We start from the raw sequence: 24,081 nt of genomic DNA on the forward strand, positions 1-24,081 counted from the left end.
GGAATTAGAGGGTCCAAGGAAGATGAAGAGCTAAAGGAAGCCAAAGGGTCTAAGTATCTGCTTCACTAATTACTACAATTCGGGTTATTTATATGTTCTTATTGTAGTTTATAGGGGATCGATGTTTGTAGTAATTAGTGAAGTGGATACGTAGACCCCTTGGCTTCCTTTAGCTCTTTATCTTCCTTGGACCCTTCAACTCCCTTAGATCCGAATGGGTTCGTATCAAGGTACTTTTGGAAAGATAGATCTTGTTACCAAAAAGGTTTCTTTGGTTATGAATAAAGTTCTTGAAAGCGGAATGGGAAATGGAAAACCAAAAGCATCATCTATATGAAATCCCCACAAGAATTCTTCGTAGTTGAGGGTGCATTTGAAAACAAGAATCTTGTTACAAAACGTGTTTTATATTTTGTGCAACATGGTGCTACATTCAATAATATACCGAGGACTCAAAGACGTAAATCATCATAGCATCAATCATATATTTGGTTTGTGAAAAAGGAAGGTTCCAGAAAGAAATGTCACAAACCCACAGTCCTGTGATAATTTGGGAAGGCTTTTGCCTATCCCAATCATGTCTACAAAAATTTAATCAATATCAATATAATGTCTTCTTGTAAGGTCTGTGAATGAATAGAACATTCAGTGAACTGTTGGGCAGGAAGTTCACTTATGTCATTTATTTAATATTTTAATTAACAAATGAACATGAATATATTTCTTGTTTGTTATTTTATGTTTGTGAACGTTCGGTTATATTTATTTGTTTATGTTCTCATTTGTTTGCATATTCATTAATATTTTTAAGTACATTACAATGTATTTTAGTTTTATTAAATTTAAATATCACCAATTAGAATTTAGTCTATTTTAGTTATTTTGTTAGGTCCAAAATATTGATGTTTGTTCATCTATGTTAAGTTATGCTCGCTTGTTTACGTCCTTGATGCGTGAACTGTTATTTATACTATTATAACTATAAAACATAACAGAACATGAACACACTCGTTTTCTAAAGAACGAACACAAACAAGTAACCCCGTTTGTTTAAATGTCCGTGTGTTCAGTCAAAGTTAAACCAAAAAACACGAACATGCCCCGTTCGTTTTCGTATACATGACTACATTTTGTTGATAAAAATATGACTGAGCATAAGTAAAAGTACGAAATTTTATGTCCAATTGCCTTCCATTTGACATTATACACTGGTCAAAGAAAAAGTGATTTCGCATTTGAGTTGGAAATAAGTAACACCATTCAACCTTGTCTATTATCATACATTTTATCAAATTGAAGTTACTGGCAATAAAATTATTACCTTGAACATGATCGCACTTGCTAATATTGTATGAGATGTGAACATAACATAATATATGGGGGTGGGGGAGGGAGACAACGCCCGTATGAAATGTGACAAGCGCCTGCAGTTGATATTTATAACCAGAAGCAAAGGATTAACAAATGTTGTTGTTTGAATGTAGTAATTTAAGAGTGAATTACGCCAATTGCCCATGTGGTATGCCAAAATTTCACTTAAGTCCTTAAGCACGAGAAATTACAGTTGAAGTCCCTACTTTTCACTCAAGTTGCACTCTTATCATCCTTGGCATGGATGGCCAAAAAAAAGGGCGCTACTTTTCAAATGACCATTTTAACCCTCAGTTTAAAACACAAAAAAAAGAGAGAGAAGATGGTGATGCTGTGGGGTTTTTGTCACTTGGTTTCTTTTAAAGGTTAAAATGTAACTTGGCACCAACTCAAGAGATTTTTAGCATCCATCCATGCCAAGGATGATATGCGAGTAACTTGAGGTTACTCTAGGGACTAAAGCCGTAAGTTCACATACTTAGGACTAAAGGTGAAATTTTTGCATACCACAAGGATTATTGGCAAAAGAAATTAGGAGTTGTGTACCTTATTTAAATAATTCATTTGGGTGATGACACAAAGCAAAAAAATTAAGGTAAAAGCCCATGTTTGGGGATATACAAATGGATTCATTCCTGATAAGGTATGCCATAAAACAATCCTTGTTGCCTTAATACTCATCACCTGAAACAGGAAAATAAACAGGGCTTAGAGGTGGCAATTTGGACCCGTTTTGTAAGGTCCAAGACGGATCTTTCAATATGATATCAATGGATCTTGATGTTGGTGTGGAAATCCAATACAAGATGATTCAAGAAATCTGAATAAGAACAAGTAAAACACACGGGAATGCTTCAAAACACACGTTATATTAAACGTCGGGTGCTTAAGCACGATACAATATCGTTCACTATATCAAGATGAACGGCCAAAACAATGCATGAACGAACAACCAAAAACCCTATACAAGTGCACTATATATAGAGTAACCAACTAACTAGCCCAAAAATAGCCCAAAGCCCACCGAGATCCATAAGGATCTCGGTTTACATATGTAGCCCAACATAAACCTTAACTAAGTACAAACCACTAAGTCTAGGCCCAACAATCTCCCCCTTGGTTTGTATCTTCATTCTTAATCATGCTCCATGTAGTCAATGTTAGCATCATTCAAAGCACCTGCCCAAAACCTGGTCCTGAAAATGGAGGCTGCCATGCTTGTATATTCTTTTGCAGCCTCTTCAAAGATCGGGTCAGCTATTATCTGAAAAGTGCCGAGGGTCTTGATATCTTTCTCCCCAAACATTAGCAAATCTCTTGGATCAACTAATTTGAACTGCCCCTTGCCCTTCTGTAAACGTATAACATCGGTGGAAGTCTCACTATCATACATCCAGAATCTCATGTTATCCAGAGTACCATCTGGAATAGCTTTAGGCACAGGAATATGAGTAGCCTTATTTGTAGCAGGCCACATAAAGTTGACCATGGTCTTTCCTGTCCTTGGATCCTTGACCCCCTTTGCTTTCTTCAAAAAGGATTCTGCAGTTGTCATGTCGGAAAGCCTTTATCAACTTGGTTTCTCAGAAAATTCCAGAAATCAATACCTCGTTTATCATTAGTTGGGTTGTGGAATGAAGTGTTTATCAGGTCACTGAGATCCACCTTTGTCCAAGATCCAAATCTTTCATCTTCTTATAGTACTCAGTAGCCCCAGACTTTCGTTTAACCCACCACATATTCTTTTCAGCATCAAAACACCATGACACAACTCCAGAGCGATCACCATATTTATCTGAAAATCCCTTTGGAAAGGTGACAACGAACCTGTCTGGGTGATCAGATGATTCAACGTTTTGATTGGAGTTCTTCATCACGAGAAGCCTTTTATGAATCCGATCTGATTTCTCTTTTGACATTGGAGAAGAAGACATATATTTTTCCAACGTCTCAGGTTCATCTATGTTGACAGTTGGACGACCGCTGGAACTGCCACCTTGATTCACGTTGGACATCTTTGAAGTTACATCATCACTGCTCTTGAATTCATCTCCAAACTTCTGAACAAGTTTTTGTTGGAGGTCTAGATATATAGCAGTTAATTCTCCCATGTTGGACTAGAGCTCTTTAATCTTGGAATCTTTATCGGAGTTACCAGCTTCCAGTTCTTGGATGCGTACATCTTTGACAACAGATTCCTGTTCAATTTCAAAAACTCGACGTTGAAGAGCTTGTACATCAACGGGAGCATCCTCAAGCACAACTCCCATACCTTTGTTGTGTAGATATTTTTCTTGCATGGAAAGAATCTGAGCAAGCTTCTCGGAGGTACTAGAACTTAACTGACCCTGACTGGTTTGGTCAGATGATCAAGAGGGATTGTCTGTATATGGAATATAGGCCTCATCAGTATGTGGAATGTCTGCCTTAAAATCAAACTCACGAGCAATGTCATCAAAAATTTGATCTTGAGTATGAGGCTCAGCGGTGGATGGGCTTGAATCAACATGAGTCTCAGGAATGTTCGACTCAGGATGATGAGGTTGTTGTTGTAGGCTAGTTGTTATTGGTGTTGTTGTTGTTGTAGTAGCTTCAGTAACCAGCACGCTAGGTCTCAGATTTTTCTTCATTCGTTTTTTGTGGAATGAGATCAACAGCTAGTTCCTCGGGAATATCTTCATCATCTTCATTTACAGCAACTACTTGAGGAGGCTTCAGTACAGTTGACTGTAGAAATTCTTTAAAGGTCTCAAAATCTTTTAGTTGCTCAGCAGTCGGATCACTCTCTGTGTCACGGTGTTTAGTCTCTTCATCTTCATCGTCATAAATCTCAAATGCAGCAACACGCCTTTGAGTTGGCGCTACATGTTCTTCAACCACTTGAGCTATAACAGGGACAGCTTCGGTTTCGGCAAACCGGCCAAATATAACCAAAGCATGAAGGCCCTGATAACCGATCTTTGATCTTTTCCTGGACCGTTTCATTAACCCAAAGGTGTTGGGGTCCAATCGCCTTCATATCTAATGTTTTAAGATTTGACAATGTCAGTGTAATGCGAGTCCAAAATTATTTGTAAAAATCGAGGATACATGAGAAACATCTTTTTCTTCTTTCCTTTCAAGTTGCTCATCATCTCATTGAAGACAAACTTGGAATAGTTGTAATTCCAATCCATGATCAGAGAAACTATGGCCGACATCTGAGTATGGCTTATTTCATCGGAACCCCCTTTTCTTCCCGACTAACAAGAGAAGAACGTGTGTATCAGAAATCTCCAGTACGGGTGAAACAACTTCTTGATTGCTGGAGTATAGGTTCCCTCGTAACCCATTCTTGGAAGCACCTCGGAAACAACGGTAGTCGTGTATTCCGTTGGGTAATCAGGTGGATCCCCAAATAAGAGAACTTCCCGTATAATGGCCTCTGTGATGACGACCAACTTCTTTTGTACTTTGGAGTATATATACACAAATCCACCTGGGCCTCGCTGGTTGATCGAAGCATTGTTCCAAAAGTCCGTGATCATTTTCTTGCAGATGACATGATTTTCTCGTAATGCGTGAGAAATTCTCCAAGTATTGAGGCCGACTATCATGGACTTGAACTCCTTGTGTGCTAGAGGGGGATCAAATAAAGTGTCCAGCTATGTTATGAGTGTCAACAAACTTTAAAGGAGCTTGATCAGCTATTACTGCAGCAAACTAGTCAAGTTACTATGTATTCGACAAGTTTAAGGATGCAATTTTAATTATTTCAAACATTTAGGGCTAAGTGTGACATAAACCATATTTAAGGGACCATAAATGAAAAACAATAAAAGTATTATAATAGATTTCGGTCCAAGTATGAGTTTTCTGTCCAAAGAGGTGATTTCGGTCAAACAGTGTAGCTTTCGGTCAAGGGATCTCTTCTCTGTCAATATTAACCGAGAACATGAGTTCTCGGTCAAAGCCCGGAGATCTCGGTCAATGAAAGTCAACCGAGAACCCTTTGAATAGCCATGAGTTTTCGGTTTGATAGGCTGGAGACAGAAAACCCTTTGAGTTCTCCCTTGAGATTTGTGCAATCCTTTCCAAAACTACTGAGATCCCATGGAACCTGCAACACGTTTGAGAACCCCTAACCCTAACATGTTCCAATCGTTCATTTGAACGGAGATATAACAGTCCACAGTCCATCTATCCATCCATTCATCCATCTATCCCGAAATCCATTTATCCATCCATCGATCCATACGAACACAGTTCAACAAGCCACACACACACAATTAGTTTTATATCTTGAGTGCATTAGCTGTGAGTTAACCAAAGACAAACACCAATAGAGGCTTAATGTGGATGAGAAGCAGAAATAGGGTTTTCGTCCAGATAGTTTGATAGAGAGAACAATTTTTGAAAGTGAAAAGATGAAATCAATAATGATGCTTTTAACCCCCTTTTATACTCTAACCCATGTGGGCCGAGACCCACGAGGATTCAAATTTGATGAGCCTAAACATAGAACAAGCCCAAAATCAAGTTTCAATCACCAGTAGACCAAATTTAAGTCCAAGCCAAGTTAATTACATTAAAACCAGCCCAGTTTGAACACACGTTTTAGGAGAGTAGTTTCGAGAAAAAAACAAATAGAACAAAAATATAAAACTAAAATTCTCGTATTACAAAAATAATAAAAATTAACACGAAATATCAATCCTTTTGATTTATGCAAATTTGGGATCAAATTTCAGATTTTATGGAAACCCTGCCTTTTGTGAAAAGATCCGAACATGAAATCATATTGTTTAAGATGTTGTCACAAGGATTCATGTTCAGCGTTATTATGACATAAAGAAACAGGTTGATAGCAGGTATAACAAACTTAGCATGATTTTCATTGTATAAGTGATATGAGTTAGGTTTAGTTCGGCATAAAGCTTAGATGGACATCACTTATGGACCTGTGATGCCTCCTATCTCTTCTCAAGGCGTATTTGGATTTCCCTCGATCACCCCAATTTGACTTCAACCCCTTAGTTCTTGATAAAAAAAATTAAACAACAAAACTTAGGACCTTAAGCCTATTTAAGGATAACAGCAAGGATTATATACGTACTTAACCATTTTTTTTTGGACATAATAATAACAATAACAAAAGCCTGTAAGTCCCGAATCTGGATCACTACAGCAAGATAGCACAATATTTTTGGTGATCAAGACACTAACGGGCTTGTGTGTGACTGGGTAATTACTTTTCTGTCTATCATTCGGAGAGATGTATATGGGGACATGCACATTTCTTCAAAATTTAAGTTTAGCATATTTAGTTTATATCACTTCAACTTTTAAGCATCATGGAAAGCTACTATACAAATCAATGACTGTTCTAGAGCCTTTTAAGCTTAATAACTTCACCCATTAGGCACACAAAAACAATTTATATATCATTTTCCAAAGATTGGATCAATTTTCATTTGAAAAGATTTGAAGCTTCTAAAAGCTGTCAACTGAATAATCGTATCATTTCCCAGAGAGTTACATAAGACACACATGTTAAGAACTCAGTCACCCTGGTCACTCTTAGCTTTTAGGTAAATGGCTATCCCGTATGACAACAAATGGTTAACTGGACCAAACAAATATAAAGATACATGTCCTTCCAACTCAGAGTTACCGACATAATGTTAAGTGAAAGAATTCAGAACACGAAAACACATCACAATCGCCCTGGATGCTTTCAGTCTTTAGATAAATGGCTATCCTGTGAATCTACGAATAGATCACCGAACCAAACATATACAAGTATATGTTCTTTAAACATGAGCAACCGACATAATTCTAAGTGAGAGTGAATCTTGAATTTTTTTTTTTTGTTAATAAAAATAAACACACACACACTTTTTGAAATTTTTAATTTTCTCCCCCAAAATTTGTTCAAGTTTATAAAATATGTACAAATTTATTCTCAAAAAGACTCAATCCTCGAAACAAAGCATTTTAAGAAAACTCACAAGCACATTAAATTTGACTGTTCCAACCGGTTTTGTAAATAAGTCTGCCACATTATTATCAGTGTGAACTTATTCAAGGTGAATCAATTTTCGGTCATAACAGTCACGAATGGAATGAATTTTAATATCAATGTGCTTGGTTTTAGAGTGTTGAACCGGATTCTTAAAAATTGCAATTGCAGCATCGTTATCACAAAAGATAGGGGTGTCAAGAAATTCCAAACCGTTGGTTTTGCATCCAGATAACTTGTGAGTAGCAAGCTGATGCAACAACATACTCCGCCTCATCAGTTGAAGTGGACACCGTTTGTTGTTTCTTACACTGCCATGAAATGAGACGATCTCCAAAAAACTGGCATCCGGCAGATGTGGATTTCCTGTCAACATCATCTCCACCATAATTCCTATCAGCGAAAGCATAAAGATCAAATTCTGAGTTTTTGGGATACCAAAGACCTAACTTCGGTTGTCCCTTCAGATATCTAAAAATACGTTTAACAACAATTAAATGAGAGAGTTTAGGATTAGCCTGAAACCGAGCACATTGGCAGACTGCGAACATGATGTCAGGACGACTTGCAGTGAGATACATCAGGGACCCGATCATCGATCGATAGTAAATTTGATCTACGGGACTCCCTTCCGGATCAGATGTCAGAAGAGGTCCCTCTGCCATAGGAGTGGTGGCACTCTTGGAATCCTGAAACTCAAATTCTGCAAGCATATCTTCAACATATTTCCCTTGATGCAGCAAAATTCCCGTCGAACTCTGACGAACCTGCAACCCCAAAAATGTTGTCATCTCTCCCAACGAGCTCATCTCAAATCTTTTCTTCATTACTCCTTCAAATTCTGCACACAACTTAGCACAGGTGGATCCAAAGATAATGTCATCCACATAGATCTGGACGAAAATCAAATCTTTTCCGACAGTCTTAAGGAACAAGGTTTGATAAATGGTCCCTCGCTTGTAACCATGATCTAGAAGATGAGCTGTTAATGTAGCATACACGCCCGAGGAGCCTGATGAAGTCCATACAATGCCTTGTCTAACTTGTTGACGTGATTTAGTTTCTTGGAATCAACGAAACCCGGTGGCTGATCAACGTAAATTTCTTCTTAGACTTCGCCGTACAAAAACGCGGTCTTCACATCCATCTGATATACTGTGAACCCCATGAATGACGCATAGGCTAGAAAAATTCCGATAGCCTCAAGTCTAGCCACTGGAGCATAGACTTTAGTGTAATCTAACCCTTTAACTTGACAAAAATCACGAACTACCAACCGTGCCTTGTTTCGAACAATAACTCCGGTGTCATCTTGCTTGTTCCGGAAGAACCATCTCGTATCAAGTGCTTTCTTTCTTTCCGGTAACTCAACCAATCTCCAAACTTTCAACTTATCAAACTGATTCAATTCTTCATGCATAACATCTACCCAACTCAGTTCCTGAAGGGCCATTTCTACAGTCTTTGGCTCAATTTGAGAGATGAAACAGGAAAACAAACAGCTGTTTATGTGTCCTGCTGACTTCTGGTGGACACACCCGTTTCAAGAGGACCTATGACATTCTCAGTAGGATGATTTTTCTGAATTTTCAATGGAACCAATTGATCGAAAACATTTTCGGTAGAGTGCAAGTTTGACATATTTACATCAACATCGGTAACAGGGTTCTTCCATCAAGAAGTCGCTGTACTAATGTGAGTACGAGGTGTTGGCGACATATTCATTTGGAATGACATCGGGAAATAGCGTGCTCCCGAAAATTTGACGAATACGACTCTCCCCCTCAACCGTTGAAGTACTTTCTGATGGAGTTGGTGAAGACATTGATGTTGTGACTGTTTCTGGTTGATTGACAGGCATAGACGGGGTGACATCGATTGGCCTGTCAGATCATCATCCAGAACTAGAGATATATGAGACACGACATGTTGATCTTCTTTCTCAGTGTCTACGGAAGCATCATCAGAGACGTTTGAATTGGTGACTGGAAGCACGTTAAACAGTTTGAAATGTAGTCGAACAACCAGTCAGGACCGAAATGAGCATTAGTTTCGTTTTCTTTCAACCAACGAACATCGTATGACTCCAGAATCTGCTTAGTCAATTTATTGTATACTTTATAGGCAGTACGACTAGCATAACCAACAAAATAACAGTCATCAGCCTTTGCCCCAAATTTTGGAGTTGACTCAAAATTCAGTAGAGTACAGGGGCAATCAAATGCTCTGAAATGTGCAACAGTTGGCTTATGACCATAGACAATCTCATATGTGGTTTTCATTTGAGAATTGTTGATTATCACCCGATTCTGAACATAGCATGCTGTATTGATAGCTTCAGCCCGGAAAAATAATGGCAACTTAGAGTCGCACAACATTGTTCTTGCCGCCTCGATGAGAGTTCTGTTTCTTCTCTCAGCCACACCATTCTGTTGCGGTGTGCGAGCTGAGCTGTACTAACGAAGCACCCCTCTTTCTGAACAAAAATGATTCAATGAGGCATTCTTGAATTCCGTACCGTTGTTGAAACGAATGCTCTTCAGCTTTAGGTTAAGCTGATTCTCCATAAGTATTATGAATCTCTTGATACGATCTGCAGTTTCACTCTTATTGGACAAGAAAAACACCCAAGTAAAACGTGAGTGGTCATCAGTAATAACAAGACAATAAGAGCTACGAGAGAGACTCAAAACATGAACCGGACCAAAAAGATCCATATGAAACAATTGAAAAACAGATGAAATGGTATTAATCAATTTTGGCTTATGAGTTTTCCAATAATGTTTACCCAAAGCGCATGCCACACATTTTTCAATAGTAACAAAATCTTTAACGGGTAAGCCACGAACTAAATCATTTTTAGCAAGACGGTTCAAGTTTTTCATATTTGCATGACCAAGACGACGATGCCGAAGCATGGCATTATGTTCTGACACTTTTGAAAACAAGCAGGTTATTTCATCAGGAACATTTTTGTTCATGTCGATCACATAAGCATTATCTTTTCTTTGTGATTGAACAAGAATCCAGTCTTCTGGTATGATGATACCAGGTTTTAAAATCAAGCACTCTTTCTTAGTAAAATGAGTTGAAAACCCTTTGTCATAGATTTGTGATACGCTCAACAAACTGTGCTTCAATTCTGGAACGAAATTAACATTTTCTAATTTTAGAACACCGTTACTTACCGTACCCTTCTGAGTGATCTTCCCCTTTTCTCCTCCCGCAAAGGACACATACCCGCCATTAAAGATTTGAATGTCATGTAGTTGGGAGATGTCTCCTGTCATGTGCCTGGAACAGCCACTCTCAACATACCAAGGTCTGATGATATTCCTCCAAAGCTGTTCCTGCATGATGTGCGAGATCAGTTAGACTTTGTTACCCAGTCCATAGTTACACTGGGTGACCCTGACTCATCCAAAGTTGTCAGGGTTACCATGACATATCATTTTGATCGTCTAACATTCAATTCAAGGTCTCTTTTACCGGATATTTAGGCAACCATTCATATCTACCATTGTAAGACTTAGCATTGTATGTACGAATATACGACTTAATCTCCGGTGTTTGAGGGTTAGAGACAGACGATTTTGTCCTTCTCACTTGTTTCGGTCTCGAATTCGTGTTATTCTTGGAACTGAAACATCCTTTTTACCCTCTTTACTAAACATGTTGGGTTTGGTCTGATGAGGACTAAACCTGCCAAATTTGTTTCTGTTCCAATCATCGTGAGAGGGATAGCCTGATAGTGCCTGAAATTTTTCCTGTAAGCATTGTAAGGCACATAAGGCATATTCCTCTGATAAAATCTATAATAAGGAACATATGGACGATTGGAAAATTTCTGGCAATATGACCGGGAGTACCACAATTAAAACAAGTTTGACGTTTAACATAGAAATTATTTTGGGCAACTCCTTGTCTGGAACGATTGTGTGAACTAGCTAGCTTAGCATGATGTTCACCACCTTGTTTGTTGTTAGAGCATCCCTCTTTGACAAACTTAGGCGGTGAATATTTGTTGAATTTTTTTGAATATTTAACTTGATTAGAAACAACATTATTATTATTCAAAGTCTTAACAGAATTAACCACACAAGAATCTTTGCTCTTAAAACCAGAGCCCACACAAACTGTCGGAATAACAGAATTTAATGTAGGCAGTTTTAAAGAAACATTAGAATCAAAGTCTTTATTAAAAGAAACACTAGAGTCATCATCCTCATCAGTCCATTCCTCAATGATTACTTTTTCTGCACAAGAAGTAAACACATTAGAGTCGTTCACTTTCAAAGTAGATGCAATATTCTCCACTGAATTGTTCTTTTCACTGTTAGCAGGTTTACCATATCTTTGATCTTTTCTTCCTGCTCTTTAGTAATAGGAAGACTTGTATAGTTGTCATTATATGGTAGGGGTACGTGACTATATCCTATACCCTCACCCTCATAATCTTTCCATCATAAATGATTTTCAATCATGGAATTAACAACATTACTGGAACCATCGAATTTTTTAAAGTCTAGTTCAGCCCTTTCAAATTTACTGGTTAGATTCAGAATTTCTAACTTGGAGGCTTCCAGTTTAGTAGTTAATTCAGCGATTTCCTTTTTGGCATCGAGGTGGTGACAACTTTTTATACTGAAATCAGACTTAAGCTTAGAGATGTCCCTTTTCTGTGCTTCTATTTTGTCCAGGAAAGCTTTTTCATTTTTCTTAAGTTTAAAGTTTTCAGATTTTAATCTTTCCATGTCTCTAATCTAGTTATCATTGTGGAGCATATATAAATTTATTTTATCAATGCAATCCTGAGAACATGATTGAAAACTTACCTCAGATGAGCCGGAAGGAGTGAAGGCCATGAATGAAAACAGAAGTTCCTTGACTTGCTCCTCAGCAGCGTTTTCTTCCTCAGTGTCCTCAACGTGAACAAAGTTGGCGGTCTTATTGTTGATGTTGAGAGCGGCCATCTAATCAGCCCAAGAAAATTTTTGAGCAACTAACCCCTCTCACCATTTCCTGAACTACCCCAACTTCTCCTCTAGCATTTCCCACTGGAACCAGTGCCCTTTCAGTGTTTCCCTCCTTTGCTGGGTTGGTGCATTCACGAGCAAAGTGACCTGGCTCGTGACAATTGTAGCATCTCAGAGTGTCCTTGTTGAAACCCACCTTCTGATTATTTGGCATATTCCAATTATTTCTTCCCGTCCTCTTGGAGAATTTCTTAGCCCGAAAAACTGTCATGGCGATTTTCCAAGAGATATCGATTTCTTCAACATCATCAGGATGGATCTGATCGAGTTCAACAACAACTATAGGTTGAACCAAATCTCCAGCTAGGAATGCATTATAGCAATTCATGAATCCTGTCGTTAAAGCTATGTTCTATTGAGTTTCTTTCGGAATGGAGGGAATCTGACTGGAGTTCCGACCAGAAGCGACGCTAGATGATGAAGGTTTACAATTATCAGCCGGATTTTGAGCAGACTTAATGAAGAATATTGGAGATGGCTGAGGTGGAGTGGAAGATTGGCTCTGAGTGGATTTAAACATTTGGAAATTTCCTTGAGGTGGAAGTTGGTAAGTGGTCTTGAACATTGAGAAACTATCTTGTGAGATAAGGGAGTTGTTGGAAGCAACGTTGTACCCAGCAGCACTGCAAGAATTTGCATGATTTATTGCATGTTGCTTGTCATCCATGTCACGTGCCTTGATAGTAGCCATCATCTTAGAGAGAGACATTCTGTTGAGATCTTTAGTCTTCTTGATAACAGCAACCTTCATATCCCAACTTTTAGGCAATGAATTCACCAACTTGTTGTTTATTTCAGAGGTTGCTAGATAGATGCTTGCAGATCTCATCTCAGACACCAGAGCTATAAACCTTTGAAGCCGAGTCTCCAATGACTCTCCCAGAACATGATTAAACATATTGAAATTCTGACGCATAAGGTCTTGGCGACTTATCTTCATGTATTCGTTTCCCTCATACACCTCGATCAATGCGTCCCACAACTCTTTAGCATAGTGCAGTTCTCTAAAGCCCGGGGAGATCTTAGGTGAGAGTGCCATAGTTAAAGTTGAGAGTGCCTTTTCATCCTCCTCAACTTTAGCAAAATCACCATCTTCATACAAAGCAATAGGCTTCACAATAACTTCAGTTTTGTTCTCACGTTGATAAGTTATTCTTTGAGGTCCCCTAACAATACTTCTCCAGATTTCGCATCTTTCATCTTAACATACTTCTCGAACCGAAACTTCCATTCGCTAAACCCCTCATGAGACAGAAGACGGGGCACATGAGTGGTGGTTCCCATTATGGAATCCAGTTCTTGATGGAGTGAGACATTAGATGAACCATTAATGTTACTTAGTTGATCCATCTTAATCAGTCTAGTCCTAATGAAGTTTAAATCCAAACAATTTTAAAAACCAATACACAAAAACCCCAAATTAGATTGATCAGGCCCACTGAGTTTACAAGATGTTTTAACTAAGAACTAGAATATTTGAATGAAAACTAGAATCGTTGACCGAGAACTTAATAGGTTGACCGAGAACACTGGTTCTTGACCGAGAACTACCAATCTTTGACCGAGAACTGGTATTTTGTTTGATAGAAAACTAGTTTTAGCTGAGAACCCTTAAATGTAGCCGAAAACTCAGGAATCTTTCAGATTTTGACTGTAACAAACTCCCGAGAATTATGGAGTTTGATTTGTTTCCAAATCAAAAACCAATCTTTCAGCAAAACAAATCTTTCTCTTCTACGAACAACAATTCACTGGAAAACACAACCAAACCACCAATAAACCAAGATCTTGAATCCTTGATATCACAATAACGTGCCTGAATAGGTCTAAGGCTCTGATACCAATTGTAAGGTCCAAGACGGATCTTTCAATATGATATAAATGGATCTTGATGTTGGTGCAGAAATCAAACACAAGATGATTCAAGAACTCTGAATAAGAACAAGTAAAACACATGGGAATGCTTCAAAACACACGTTATATTAAACGCCGGGATACTCATTCACTATATCAAGGTGAACGGCCAAAACAATGCATGAACGAACAACCAAAAACCCTATACAAGTGCACTATATATAGAGTAACCAACTAACTAGCCCAACAATATCCCAAAGCCCACTGAGATCCATAAGGATCTCGGTTTACATATGTAGCCCAACATGAACCTTAACTAAGTACAAACCATTAAGTCTAGGCCTAATACGTTTACTTATGAAAGGGCCAAATGAGGTTGTTTTCAATCTCAAACATGTCAAACAAAAAATTAGCTAAAAAGGGATTCGGTCAAACAAAGGAAAGTAACCATAGTACACATCTTTATGTATACATACTCTTAAAAGCTATATTTAAAGATTTAGTTTATTATCGTAATGATATTTATTGTTTTTCGTAATTATCATTATTGCATTATTTATTTATAATAAACCTTTAAAATAGAAAAAAAAAGTGTTCTCATGAAACTGAAATAACCGGCCTGTACCGAAATAACCAGACCCAGTCCAAAACCAATAGTTTTATGTTTCTTATTAAACCAAAAGAATGAGTTTTGTTATTGAATTTATAAATTGTATTTTTTTCTTTTTGAATGCTAAGCAATTTATAACAAATAAGGAACTGGTGTAGCCCCAAAATTTTAGACGCAAATGTGTAATAATCAGTAAATTATTATTTAACATAAATTATCCGGTCCAAAGTTTCATGGCAAATCCATAACTTTTGGGCCGCCATTTTCGGCTCAAAAATTTTAAGCGCAACGGAAAAACCATAAAAATCAAACTCATTGTGAAAACTGAAAACCGAAAAAGGACCGACGCATACCGGCAAAGAACCAACTAACAAACAAACTTCAGTGTAGCACATTATGTGTGTCTGACCATATGTCAGTATATAGTGAAGCACAATTATAAGAATAACTATCAACACCAATGCTGCATACCGAACAAAAGCTGCAAAACAAATGTCATAACCAAAAATTTCAAAAAACTCTAAGAAATAAATCTTAAATTAAAAAGGCAAGTTTGTTACTTGGCTCGGTAGCTAGATCCCATTCTTCTCTAACTGATTCAATAGGCTGTTCTTGGGGAACATGAAGAATGATTGTGTTGGACCCCGCTGCACATAGAACACAACCAAGAATTCCAAAAATGTGTAGCTTTTATAGTAATATAATATGTGCAAATACCACGATGCAATATGGATACATGTTTACAAATTTACATGTTAAAGAAACACATAAATAATGGATTTTTATAAAGATTAGGGGTTTGTCTTGCCTTATAAGAATGTTGACCGCCCCCCGTGGAGTTACCAGAATAGCTAGTGTAAAATGCATAGGTTGCAAATTTTGCAATTTATTTTACAATCACTGGTGTGACAAAATCACAAAAAAGCGTTTAAATTCACATTAACAAGACACTATTTTCATTGTGAGTCATTAAAAAAAACAAATGTACTCACTTATTATCATGCCGACCCACCATAACGGCTCGTATAAGTATGAATATCCTCCAACGCCAAAGAAAAGGCAAAAACATTATTAGAGAGACAATATTACATAACAAAATGAGAGAACCTTGTACGATCCAGGATCTAGCCGCTAACCCGAAGCATCAATACGATTCGATAAACACGAGATGAATACTTTAAATACATAATTTATTGATAAATAGGATGAAGACATTATTGAGAGAATAATAACTTATGGAGAGGATAAATAGTAACTTAGAACTCTCTCACTCACACTAAATTATGACATGAGCTACCTATTTATAGGCCAAAGCTCCATTCATTAAGTTAAGCCTAATTCGTTATATCTTCATAACGAATGAGACACCATTCGTTATGATTCCATATCGAATGGTAATAACTTAACGGACCAACCTCCATTCGTTATATTACATAGCGAATGGGCTCATAAACTTAATGAACTAGCCTATTCAACTAACGAATGGACTCATTTGCTATACAATCCATAGAGAATGACCATTTTATAATAAATATACATTAAAAACACAGACTAGACACTCTATAACTTATTTGATTGCTACGGACACCAAAATTATGCACTAACAAACTCCCCTTTTTCCGTACCTCTCGAATACTTTAACTGCAAATCACCAGTCACAAATCAGGCACTAACAGACTCCCCCTTGACTGATGATTCTCGGGCTTGTGCAAACAGACAAATCTTTAAGTCTTCTTAGCAAACCAATAACTTGTAGCCTCTCATATCAGATCTCCCCCTCAAAGTGAGCAACTCTTGGAGATCATCCAGATCATCCACTGGCGTATGATATGGTTCAATCTATCAACAATCAGCAGCAAGTCATCAGCTATCCATCAGCACCGATAAAGAAAACATATCTTTACTTTTAACCTCGTCACACATCTTCATGAAAAAACAGATCATTCAACATCTTTCACTTCGATTTTTCCTTTCTTGATAACGTGTATCCCAAATATACTCTTTGAAGCTCTTCCACCTCCCATTCGCAAAGATGCACTAATGTTTGGGCATATGATTTAGAGTTCCGAACTCCACTAATCAATCCAGAACGATCAAATTCTTCAATCTAATGACAAGACTCGTATATTCTTCAATAAGATCAACCCGTTCGAGAATCCTCCCCCTCAAAATAAGTAATCCGCCGTATACTCTTAGCCAACATAGTCAGGATCGAAGTCCCTCAGTCAGAAGTAAACGAACAGACACTCATATCCCACATAGTCAGGTTTCAATCTTTAACAAATCAATCACCAATCGAATAAAAATTGCAGTCTTGAACTCAGTCAAACGTAGTTTTGCAAGCATGTATTACCACCCAAATTACAGTAATTTTTCAATAAACCTTGTAAACGTAAGGAAGATGCAAGCTAAATAAACTCTATGAAAGTTTTATCTCCCCCCTTTTCTTGACAAATTCAGCAAGGTCTTGAACAATCTTCAAAACTCACAAACAAACTCCTCTTTAAATTACACGTGGTCTCCCCCTCGGCCAATAGAAACACGTAAAAAGTCGGCCAGATAATATATTACCAAAATTTGCATGAAGATTCTCCAATACATTAGGAATATCTCAGAAAAATTTTGTTTAAGAAAAATTTTTCTGATTTTCCCGCCAATAAATCATCGAAAATTATCGAAAAATATATATTATCGCCAAAATTTTCAAGAATGAAGGTCTCACTTATGAGGAGATTCTAGGAAAAAATTCGTTCAAAAAAAATTTTCCCGCCAATCCAAGAACACATTAAATGTGGAAGAATACATTATTGTGTAATAATAATTTATGGAGAGGATAACTTAGATCTAGAGATCTCACTCACTCTAACTCTCTAGCTCACCCTAAATTTATAACTATTTGTAGGCCAAAGCTCCATTCGTTAAGTTAAGCCTAATTCTTGATATCTTCATAACGAATGGTAATAACTTAACGAACCAGCCTCCATTTGTTATATTACATAACGAATGGGCTCATAAACTTAACGAACTAGCCTAGTCAACTAACGAATGGACCCATTCTCTATACAATCCATAACGAATGGCTATATTACAATAAATACACAGACTATACTAACTATAACTTATTCGATTGCTACAGAGACCAAAACCATGCACTAACAAACTCCCCCTTTTCCGTAGCTCTAGAATGCTTTAACCTTGAATCCTTTAACTGTAAATCACCAGTCACAAATCATGCAATAACAGAAATTGAGTGAACTTAATACGAACCAGGATCTAGCCGCTAATCCGAAGCATCAATTAAGATAAACACGAGTTCAATCAATACGCTAAATAATAGTTTATTGATAAATAGGATGAATACATTATTGAGAGAATAATAACTTATGGAGAGGATAAATTAGATCTACATCTCTCTCTCTCTAACTCTCTAGCTCACCCTAAATTTATACCTATTTATAGGCAGAAGCTCCATTCGTTAAGTTAAGCCTAATTTTTTATATCTTCATAACGAATTAGACACCATTCGTTATGATTCCATAACGAATGGTAATAACTTAACGAACCAGCCTCCATTTGTTATATTACATAACGAATGGGCTCATAAACTTAACGAACTAGCCTTGTCAAACTAACGAATGGACCCATTCGCTATACAATCCATAGCGAATTGCCATATTACAATAAATATACATTAAATACACAGACTAGACTAACTATACTTATTCGATTGCTGCGGACACCAAAACCGTGCACTAACACAAAACTGTTCAATGTTGGTGAAAATTAGGGTTTGTAGGAGACTGGTATGTAAAAACAAGTAAAGATTTTGCTTGCTAAACATGTTATAAGATTATATAAATGCATACACCACAAATCAGGAGTGAGTTTTGTTGTTACAAAATCATGAAATCTGAGTGCAAAATTTTCCCAATTGAAGTCAATTATAGCTTCTAGAAACTAAAGTAACCTAAGAAATCATAAGAATTGCATGAATCAAAAGAAAATAGTAATAATAATGAGTACCTGATCTAAGACCAGAGGCCCATGCTGCTTTCTTGACAACGAAGCTAGCTCCAATAAGGAAGCTAGAAGATGTTAATGTAGTCTTGCGTTAGTGAAGGGACCTAGTTGTCGTACTTATGAACCTAGGGGGTTTTAGAGTTACTTTTTCTCTATTCTTGTCTAGCAAGGTATTGTATAGTAATAAATAGGTGTTATTTTTAATTAAGAAATCATACCAGAACATTAATAATCAATACAATCAAGGTTTAGACTCAAAAATATTATTGTCTTCAGTTGGTATCAAGAACTAAGGTTAAGGTTCATTAACGGTCGGGTGCAGGGATCGTTGGTAAAGACTAAAATCCATCATGGGAAGGCAATCAATCACGATTGCAAGTTCTTGTGACGGGTACTTAATGAACATCGACGATCAAGGCAGTGGTGAAGAATAGGTTCCGATCAACCGATTGAAAAAAATTTCCAGCGACCAAGGTTTTAATCGACGGAGAGGTAATTCCCAATTAAGAAGAAAATCCTATAGACAAGGAGGCATCTCGGAATCTGTGCCCAGGTTGATGTTGATACATGTTTATGCGTGACGGTCATTGTATAATGTATTTTGGTCTTTTACGTAAAGTATAATGGTATTTTGGTAAAAGTAAATCACATTCTTCATTATGTAAGGCTCATTCGTTAGAGCAGCTAATAACGAATGAGTCCCCGTTTGTTTATTCATGTTTATTCATATTCATTCGTTCGTCATGTTAACGAAAGTGAACAACGAATGCGTTGATTCGTTAGTATATCGTATATGAGGTTAACGTATGATAGGGATTGACGCTCATTAGTTATGGCTTGTATAACAAAGGAGGTCATCTTCTATAAATATCCTTTGAAGTAAGTTATGGTGATTAGTCAACAGTTTAACAATAAAACCCGGTTTTAAGTATAAAGGTTTCGTAGTTATTAATCATATTAATAAAATATTACACAACGGAATATTAAAACTAATAATCATCACTTTTAAGAACCATACAGGATATGGTTACAAACAATACGAGCACGAGTCAAACTAAATAAACATAATTGTACACCGACAAATAAGCTTTCCTCGGTTAATTAATAATAGGTTGAGACACCAAGGGCTAACAAACAATGCTAGGTGACCAAACGAGACAAACAACCGACAATGGCGGTGCACGTTAGCAACGACAGCGGTGGTGGTAGTGGTGGTGGTGGTGGAGCGGTGGCTGGGCAGCGGGGTGCGGCAACAGCCCAGCAAGGACAGCAGTGACAGCTGGGTGTGGTGGTGGCTAGAACAGGTGGCGACGGCTATTGCCAGCAGTGCGCAAGGGGGGCTGGCTGTCGGCTAGGGTAGGAGGAAGAGCGAGTAGGAACTTGTGTTGGTTAGTTAGGTTTTAGATAATATCATATATCATATAAAAACGAATTAGATTAAACTAATCACAATTAGTTAAAATCAACGGGCCACCAAGTCCATCTCTAACTCCAAAGCCCATTCCATATTATTTAATCTCGTTAATATGTCAATCCTGATTAACTAACTTAATCGGGTGTTTATAATCATTACCCAATGTGTAACTCTCATAGGTCACAACCGGGTCGGCCGCGTTGACTTAAGCGAACGGGTCCATAGTTCCAACAGTCTTCCACTTGGGCGGTCTCTGGTTAAGTTGCTCAACGCTGACAGCCAGCGGTGCTCTAGCTACACATGGCTGCCCCCAACAAGGTATGACATTTGAAAGTCATTAACCAAAACATCTTGGAATATCCTATTGCAAGATAATGAGCTTATAGTGATCGTTGCCATATATCCTTTCTGTATAAGACCCAATTAAACAATGAGACATGGATTATATTCAATCTCATATGGCATTCAATCAACATTGTTTTCGATCTAGAATCAAAGTGGTCCAATTAAACACACAGTAAGTTTGGGTGAGGCCTCACACTTCACCAGTTTGAATCAAAGAGGGCGCCAAGATGTCTAACTGTTATATGTCATGTAAGAGTACATAATCCTATCTTGGTTACATACAACTCCCACTGAACTTCAGAATATTCCCAATTAATTCCTTTATAGCCGACAATTAACACTGATCAAAGAATTGCCTTTAGTAAACGAAAGTTCTAATATGTATCTCAGGTCTAAGGATACTAAATGAGTATACCAATATCAAAAAATCTTAGGATTAAGATCCATGAAGATGATTTAATCCATGAATGAGGTCTGTGAGTTTGGAAGTCAACTCCTTGAGTCTAAAGTCTGAATAGTCTTAGTTCAGATTCGTTCCCATGAGTCTGACCAACTACGGATAATTTAGAATACAATATTCATGGATTAAACGTATTAAAATGAACACAGTTATAATATTCAACGTTTGCATTTAACCATTAAATCAAAAGTGAACTTAAAAGTATAACTATTTAAATGTTCGTACATCCAAATACTAAATCAAAACAAATGACTAGCTAATAGAAGACCGATAGCATACTTGTGCTGGTCATGCTTGTCTTGAGTCATCGGCTTAGTGAACGGGTCTGCTAGGTTTCGATCTGTGTGTACTTTTCATATTATGATGTCTCCTCGTTCCACTATTTCCCGTATAAGATGGAACTTCCTTAAATGCGCATGGCTCTGTGATGAGATCTGGGTTCTTTGGCCTGAGAAATATCACCTGTGTTATCACAAAACACATCGATTGGTTTATGAATACTCAGAACCACATCGAGGTCAGTGATGAACTTCTTCATCCAAGCAACCTCCTTAGTAGCATTTGATGCAGCTATGTATTCAGATTCAGTGGTGGAATCCCTCACCACACTTTGCTTGGAACTTTTTTAGTAAATAGCTCCTCCATTGAGAGTGAATACAAATCCTGATTGTGAGCGATAATCATCTCGGTCAGTCTGGAAGCTAGCATCAGTGTAACACCTTACAGTGAGGTGTTATTCCACTTTCCAAACACTAAGAACATATCCTTGGTCCTTTTCAGGTACATAGAATGTTCTTTACTGTAGTCCAATGGGTAACGCCAGGACTTTGCTGAAAACGACTAGTCATGCTTAAAGCATACGATACGTCAGGTTTACCGTATAACATAGCGTACATGATAGAACCAATCGCTGAAGCATATGGAATCACTTTCATGTGCTTAGTTTCCATATCTGTTTCCGGAGATTGCGATTTGTTCAACATGGTTCCTTTAGCAATGAGAACACTTCCTTTCTTGGAGCTATCCAATGAGAAGCGTGCCATGACTTTTTCTATGTACGTACTTTGACTTTTTCTATGTACGTACTTTGACTTATCCCTAGAAGCCGCTTATACCTATCTCGATAGATCTTGATTCCTAGAATATAAGCAGCTTCACCAAGATCTTTCATTGCGAAATAAGATCCCAACCAGAGCTTTACTTTCTTAAGTATAGGAATGTTGTTCAATGATCAGTTTATCTTCCACATACAAGATGAGGAATGATATAGTACTCCCACTAGTCTTTCTGTAAACACAATGCTCATCTTCATTTTTGATAAAACCAAACTCTTTGATTTTCTCATCAAAATGAAGATTCCAGCGGCGACATGCTTGTTTGAGTCCATAAATGGAATTATTCAGTTTGCACACCCTATTAGGATATTAAGTATCGACAAAACCTTCAGGCTAAACCATATAGACATCTTTAGAAATGTGTCTATCAAGAAAAACGTTTTTGACATCCATCTGCCATATATCGTAGTCATAATACGTGACCATAGCAAGTAATATCATTATTGACTTAGTCATAGCAACGGGCAAGAAGGTTTCATTATAGTCAATACCCTGAGTTTGAGTAAATCCTTTCACGACTAGTTGTGCTTTATAGTTTGTACATTTCCATGCATGTCAGTTTTTCTTGTGAAAATCCACTTGCTCCCTAATGCCCACCTTCGGGGGGGGGGGGGGGGTAGCTCAACCATGTTTCAGACTTGATTGTCGAGCATAGATTTCATCTCGGCGTTCATGGCTTCTTGCCATTTCTCATATTCTGGATCTAAGACAACAGACTTGTAGTTAGTAGGTTCATCATTTGACTTGGCCACTAACAGGACTTCGGGACCATCTAGATGCCATAGGTAATTAGAAATTGGTACGCGAGTCCTACTACTTTTGCGAATGCTCTTGTTTATGTTTGATGTATCAGCAATAACATCTTGTTGATCTAATGCTCCAACTTCCTCAGCGGTTGTTTGTGGTTCTTAAATTTCCTCAAGATCGACAATACTATTTCTAGTTCCTCGATCGAGAATTTCTTTCTCGAGGAAGTGGCCCTTCCTTTTGATAGAAATCAAATTTGTATCGGGGTGGAAGAAATAACATACGCTTTGGTTATAGTACCCGACGAAAACAACTTTTATGCCTCGGGGATCTAGTTTTTCATCGGAATCACTGTTGACATATGCTTCACATCCCCATACTCAAAGGAAAGACACATTGGTATACACCCATGCCATATCTCATATGGGGTTTTGCTTACGTTTTTAGTTGGAGCAACATTAACAACGCAGGCGGGGGTCATAAGGGAAAAGCTCCAAAAGGAGTGAGGCAAGTTAGTTCTACACATCATTGATCGAACCATGTTTAGCAATGTTCGACCTATCCTCTCGCTCATGCCATTATGTTGGGGTGTGCCGGGTAGAGTGAGCTGTGAAACAATTCCACACTCTTTTAGATGATTGATGAACTCTGAGCTGAGATACTCTCCACCTCGATCTGATCGAAGCATTTTAATTATTTTTCTGAGTTGGTTTTCCACTTCGTTTTAAAACTCTTTGAACTTATCAAAAGTTTCATGCTTGTGTTTCATAGGATACACATAAGCATATCAACTGTAATCATCAATAAAAGAAATGAAGTGTCTTTCATGATTTCTAGACATAGTTCTGAAAAGGCGACACACATCAGTATGTATAAGTCCTAACAGATCCTTTGCTCGTTCACTTTTATGAGTGAAGGAGTCCTTGGTGACTTTTCCATCTAATTAAGACTCACAGTCGTCAAAGGGTCCGGTCATGTGGATTCAAGAATCCCTTCCGATTGGAGTCGTTTAACTTGTGCCTTGCTTTTGTGACCAAGTCGGCAATGCCACATAAATGTATCATTGATGGCAGATCTGATACGTTTAGAAATATTATATACATAATTT

General features: G+C 37.6%; 1 pseudogene; it reads right to left on the reverse strand.

Annotated features, from left to right (window-relative positions):
- Positions 1-480: 480 nt before the first annotated feature.
- On the reverse strand, positions 481-22,154 carry LOC143589542 (putative magnesium transporter NIPA4; annotated as a pseudogene).
- Positions 22,155-24,081: the final 1,927 nt, after the last annotated feature.

The sequence above is a fragment of the Bidens hawaiensis genome, unplaced genomic scaffold, assembly GCF_021521415.1.
Source record: "Bidens hawaiensis isolate Kalapana, Puna unplaced genomic scaffold, B.hawaiensis_p1.1 tig00037613_1, whole genome shotgun sequence".
NCBI lineage: Eukaryota > Viridiplantae > Streptophyta > Magnoliopsida > Asterales > Asteraceae > Bidens > Bidens hawaiensis.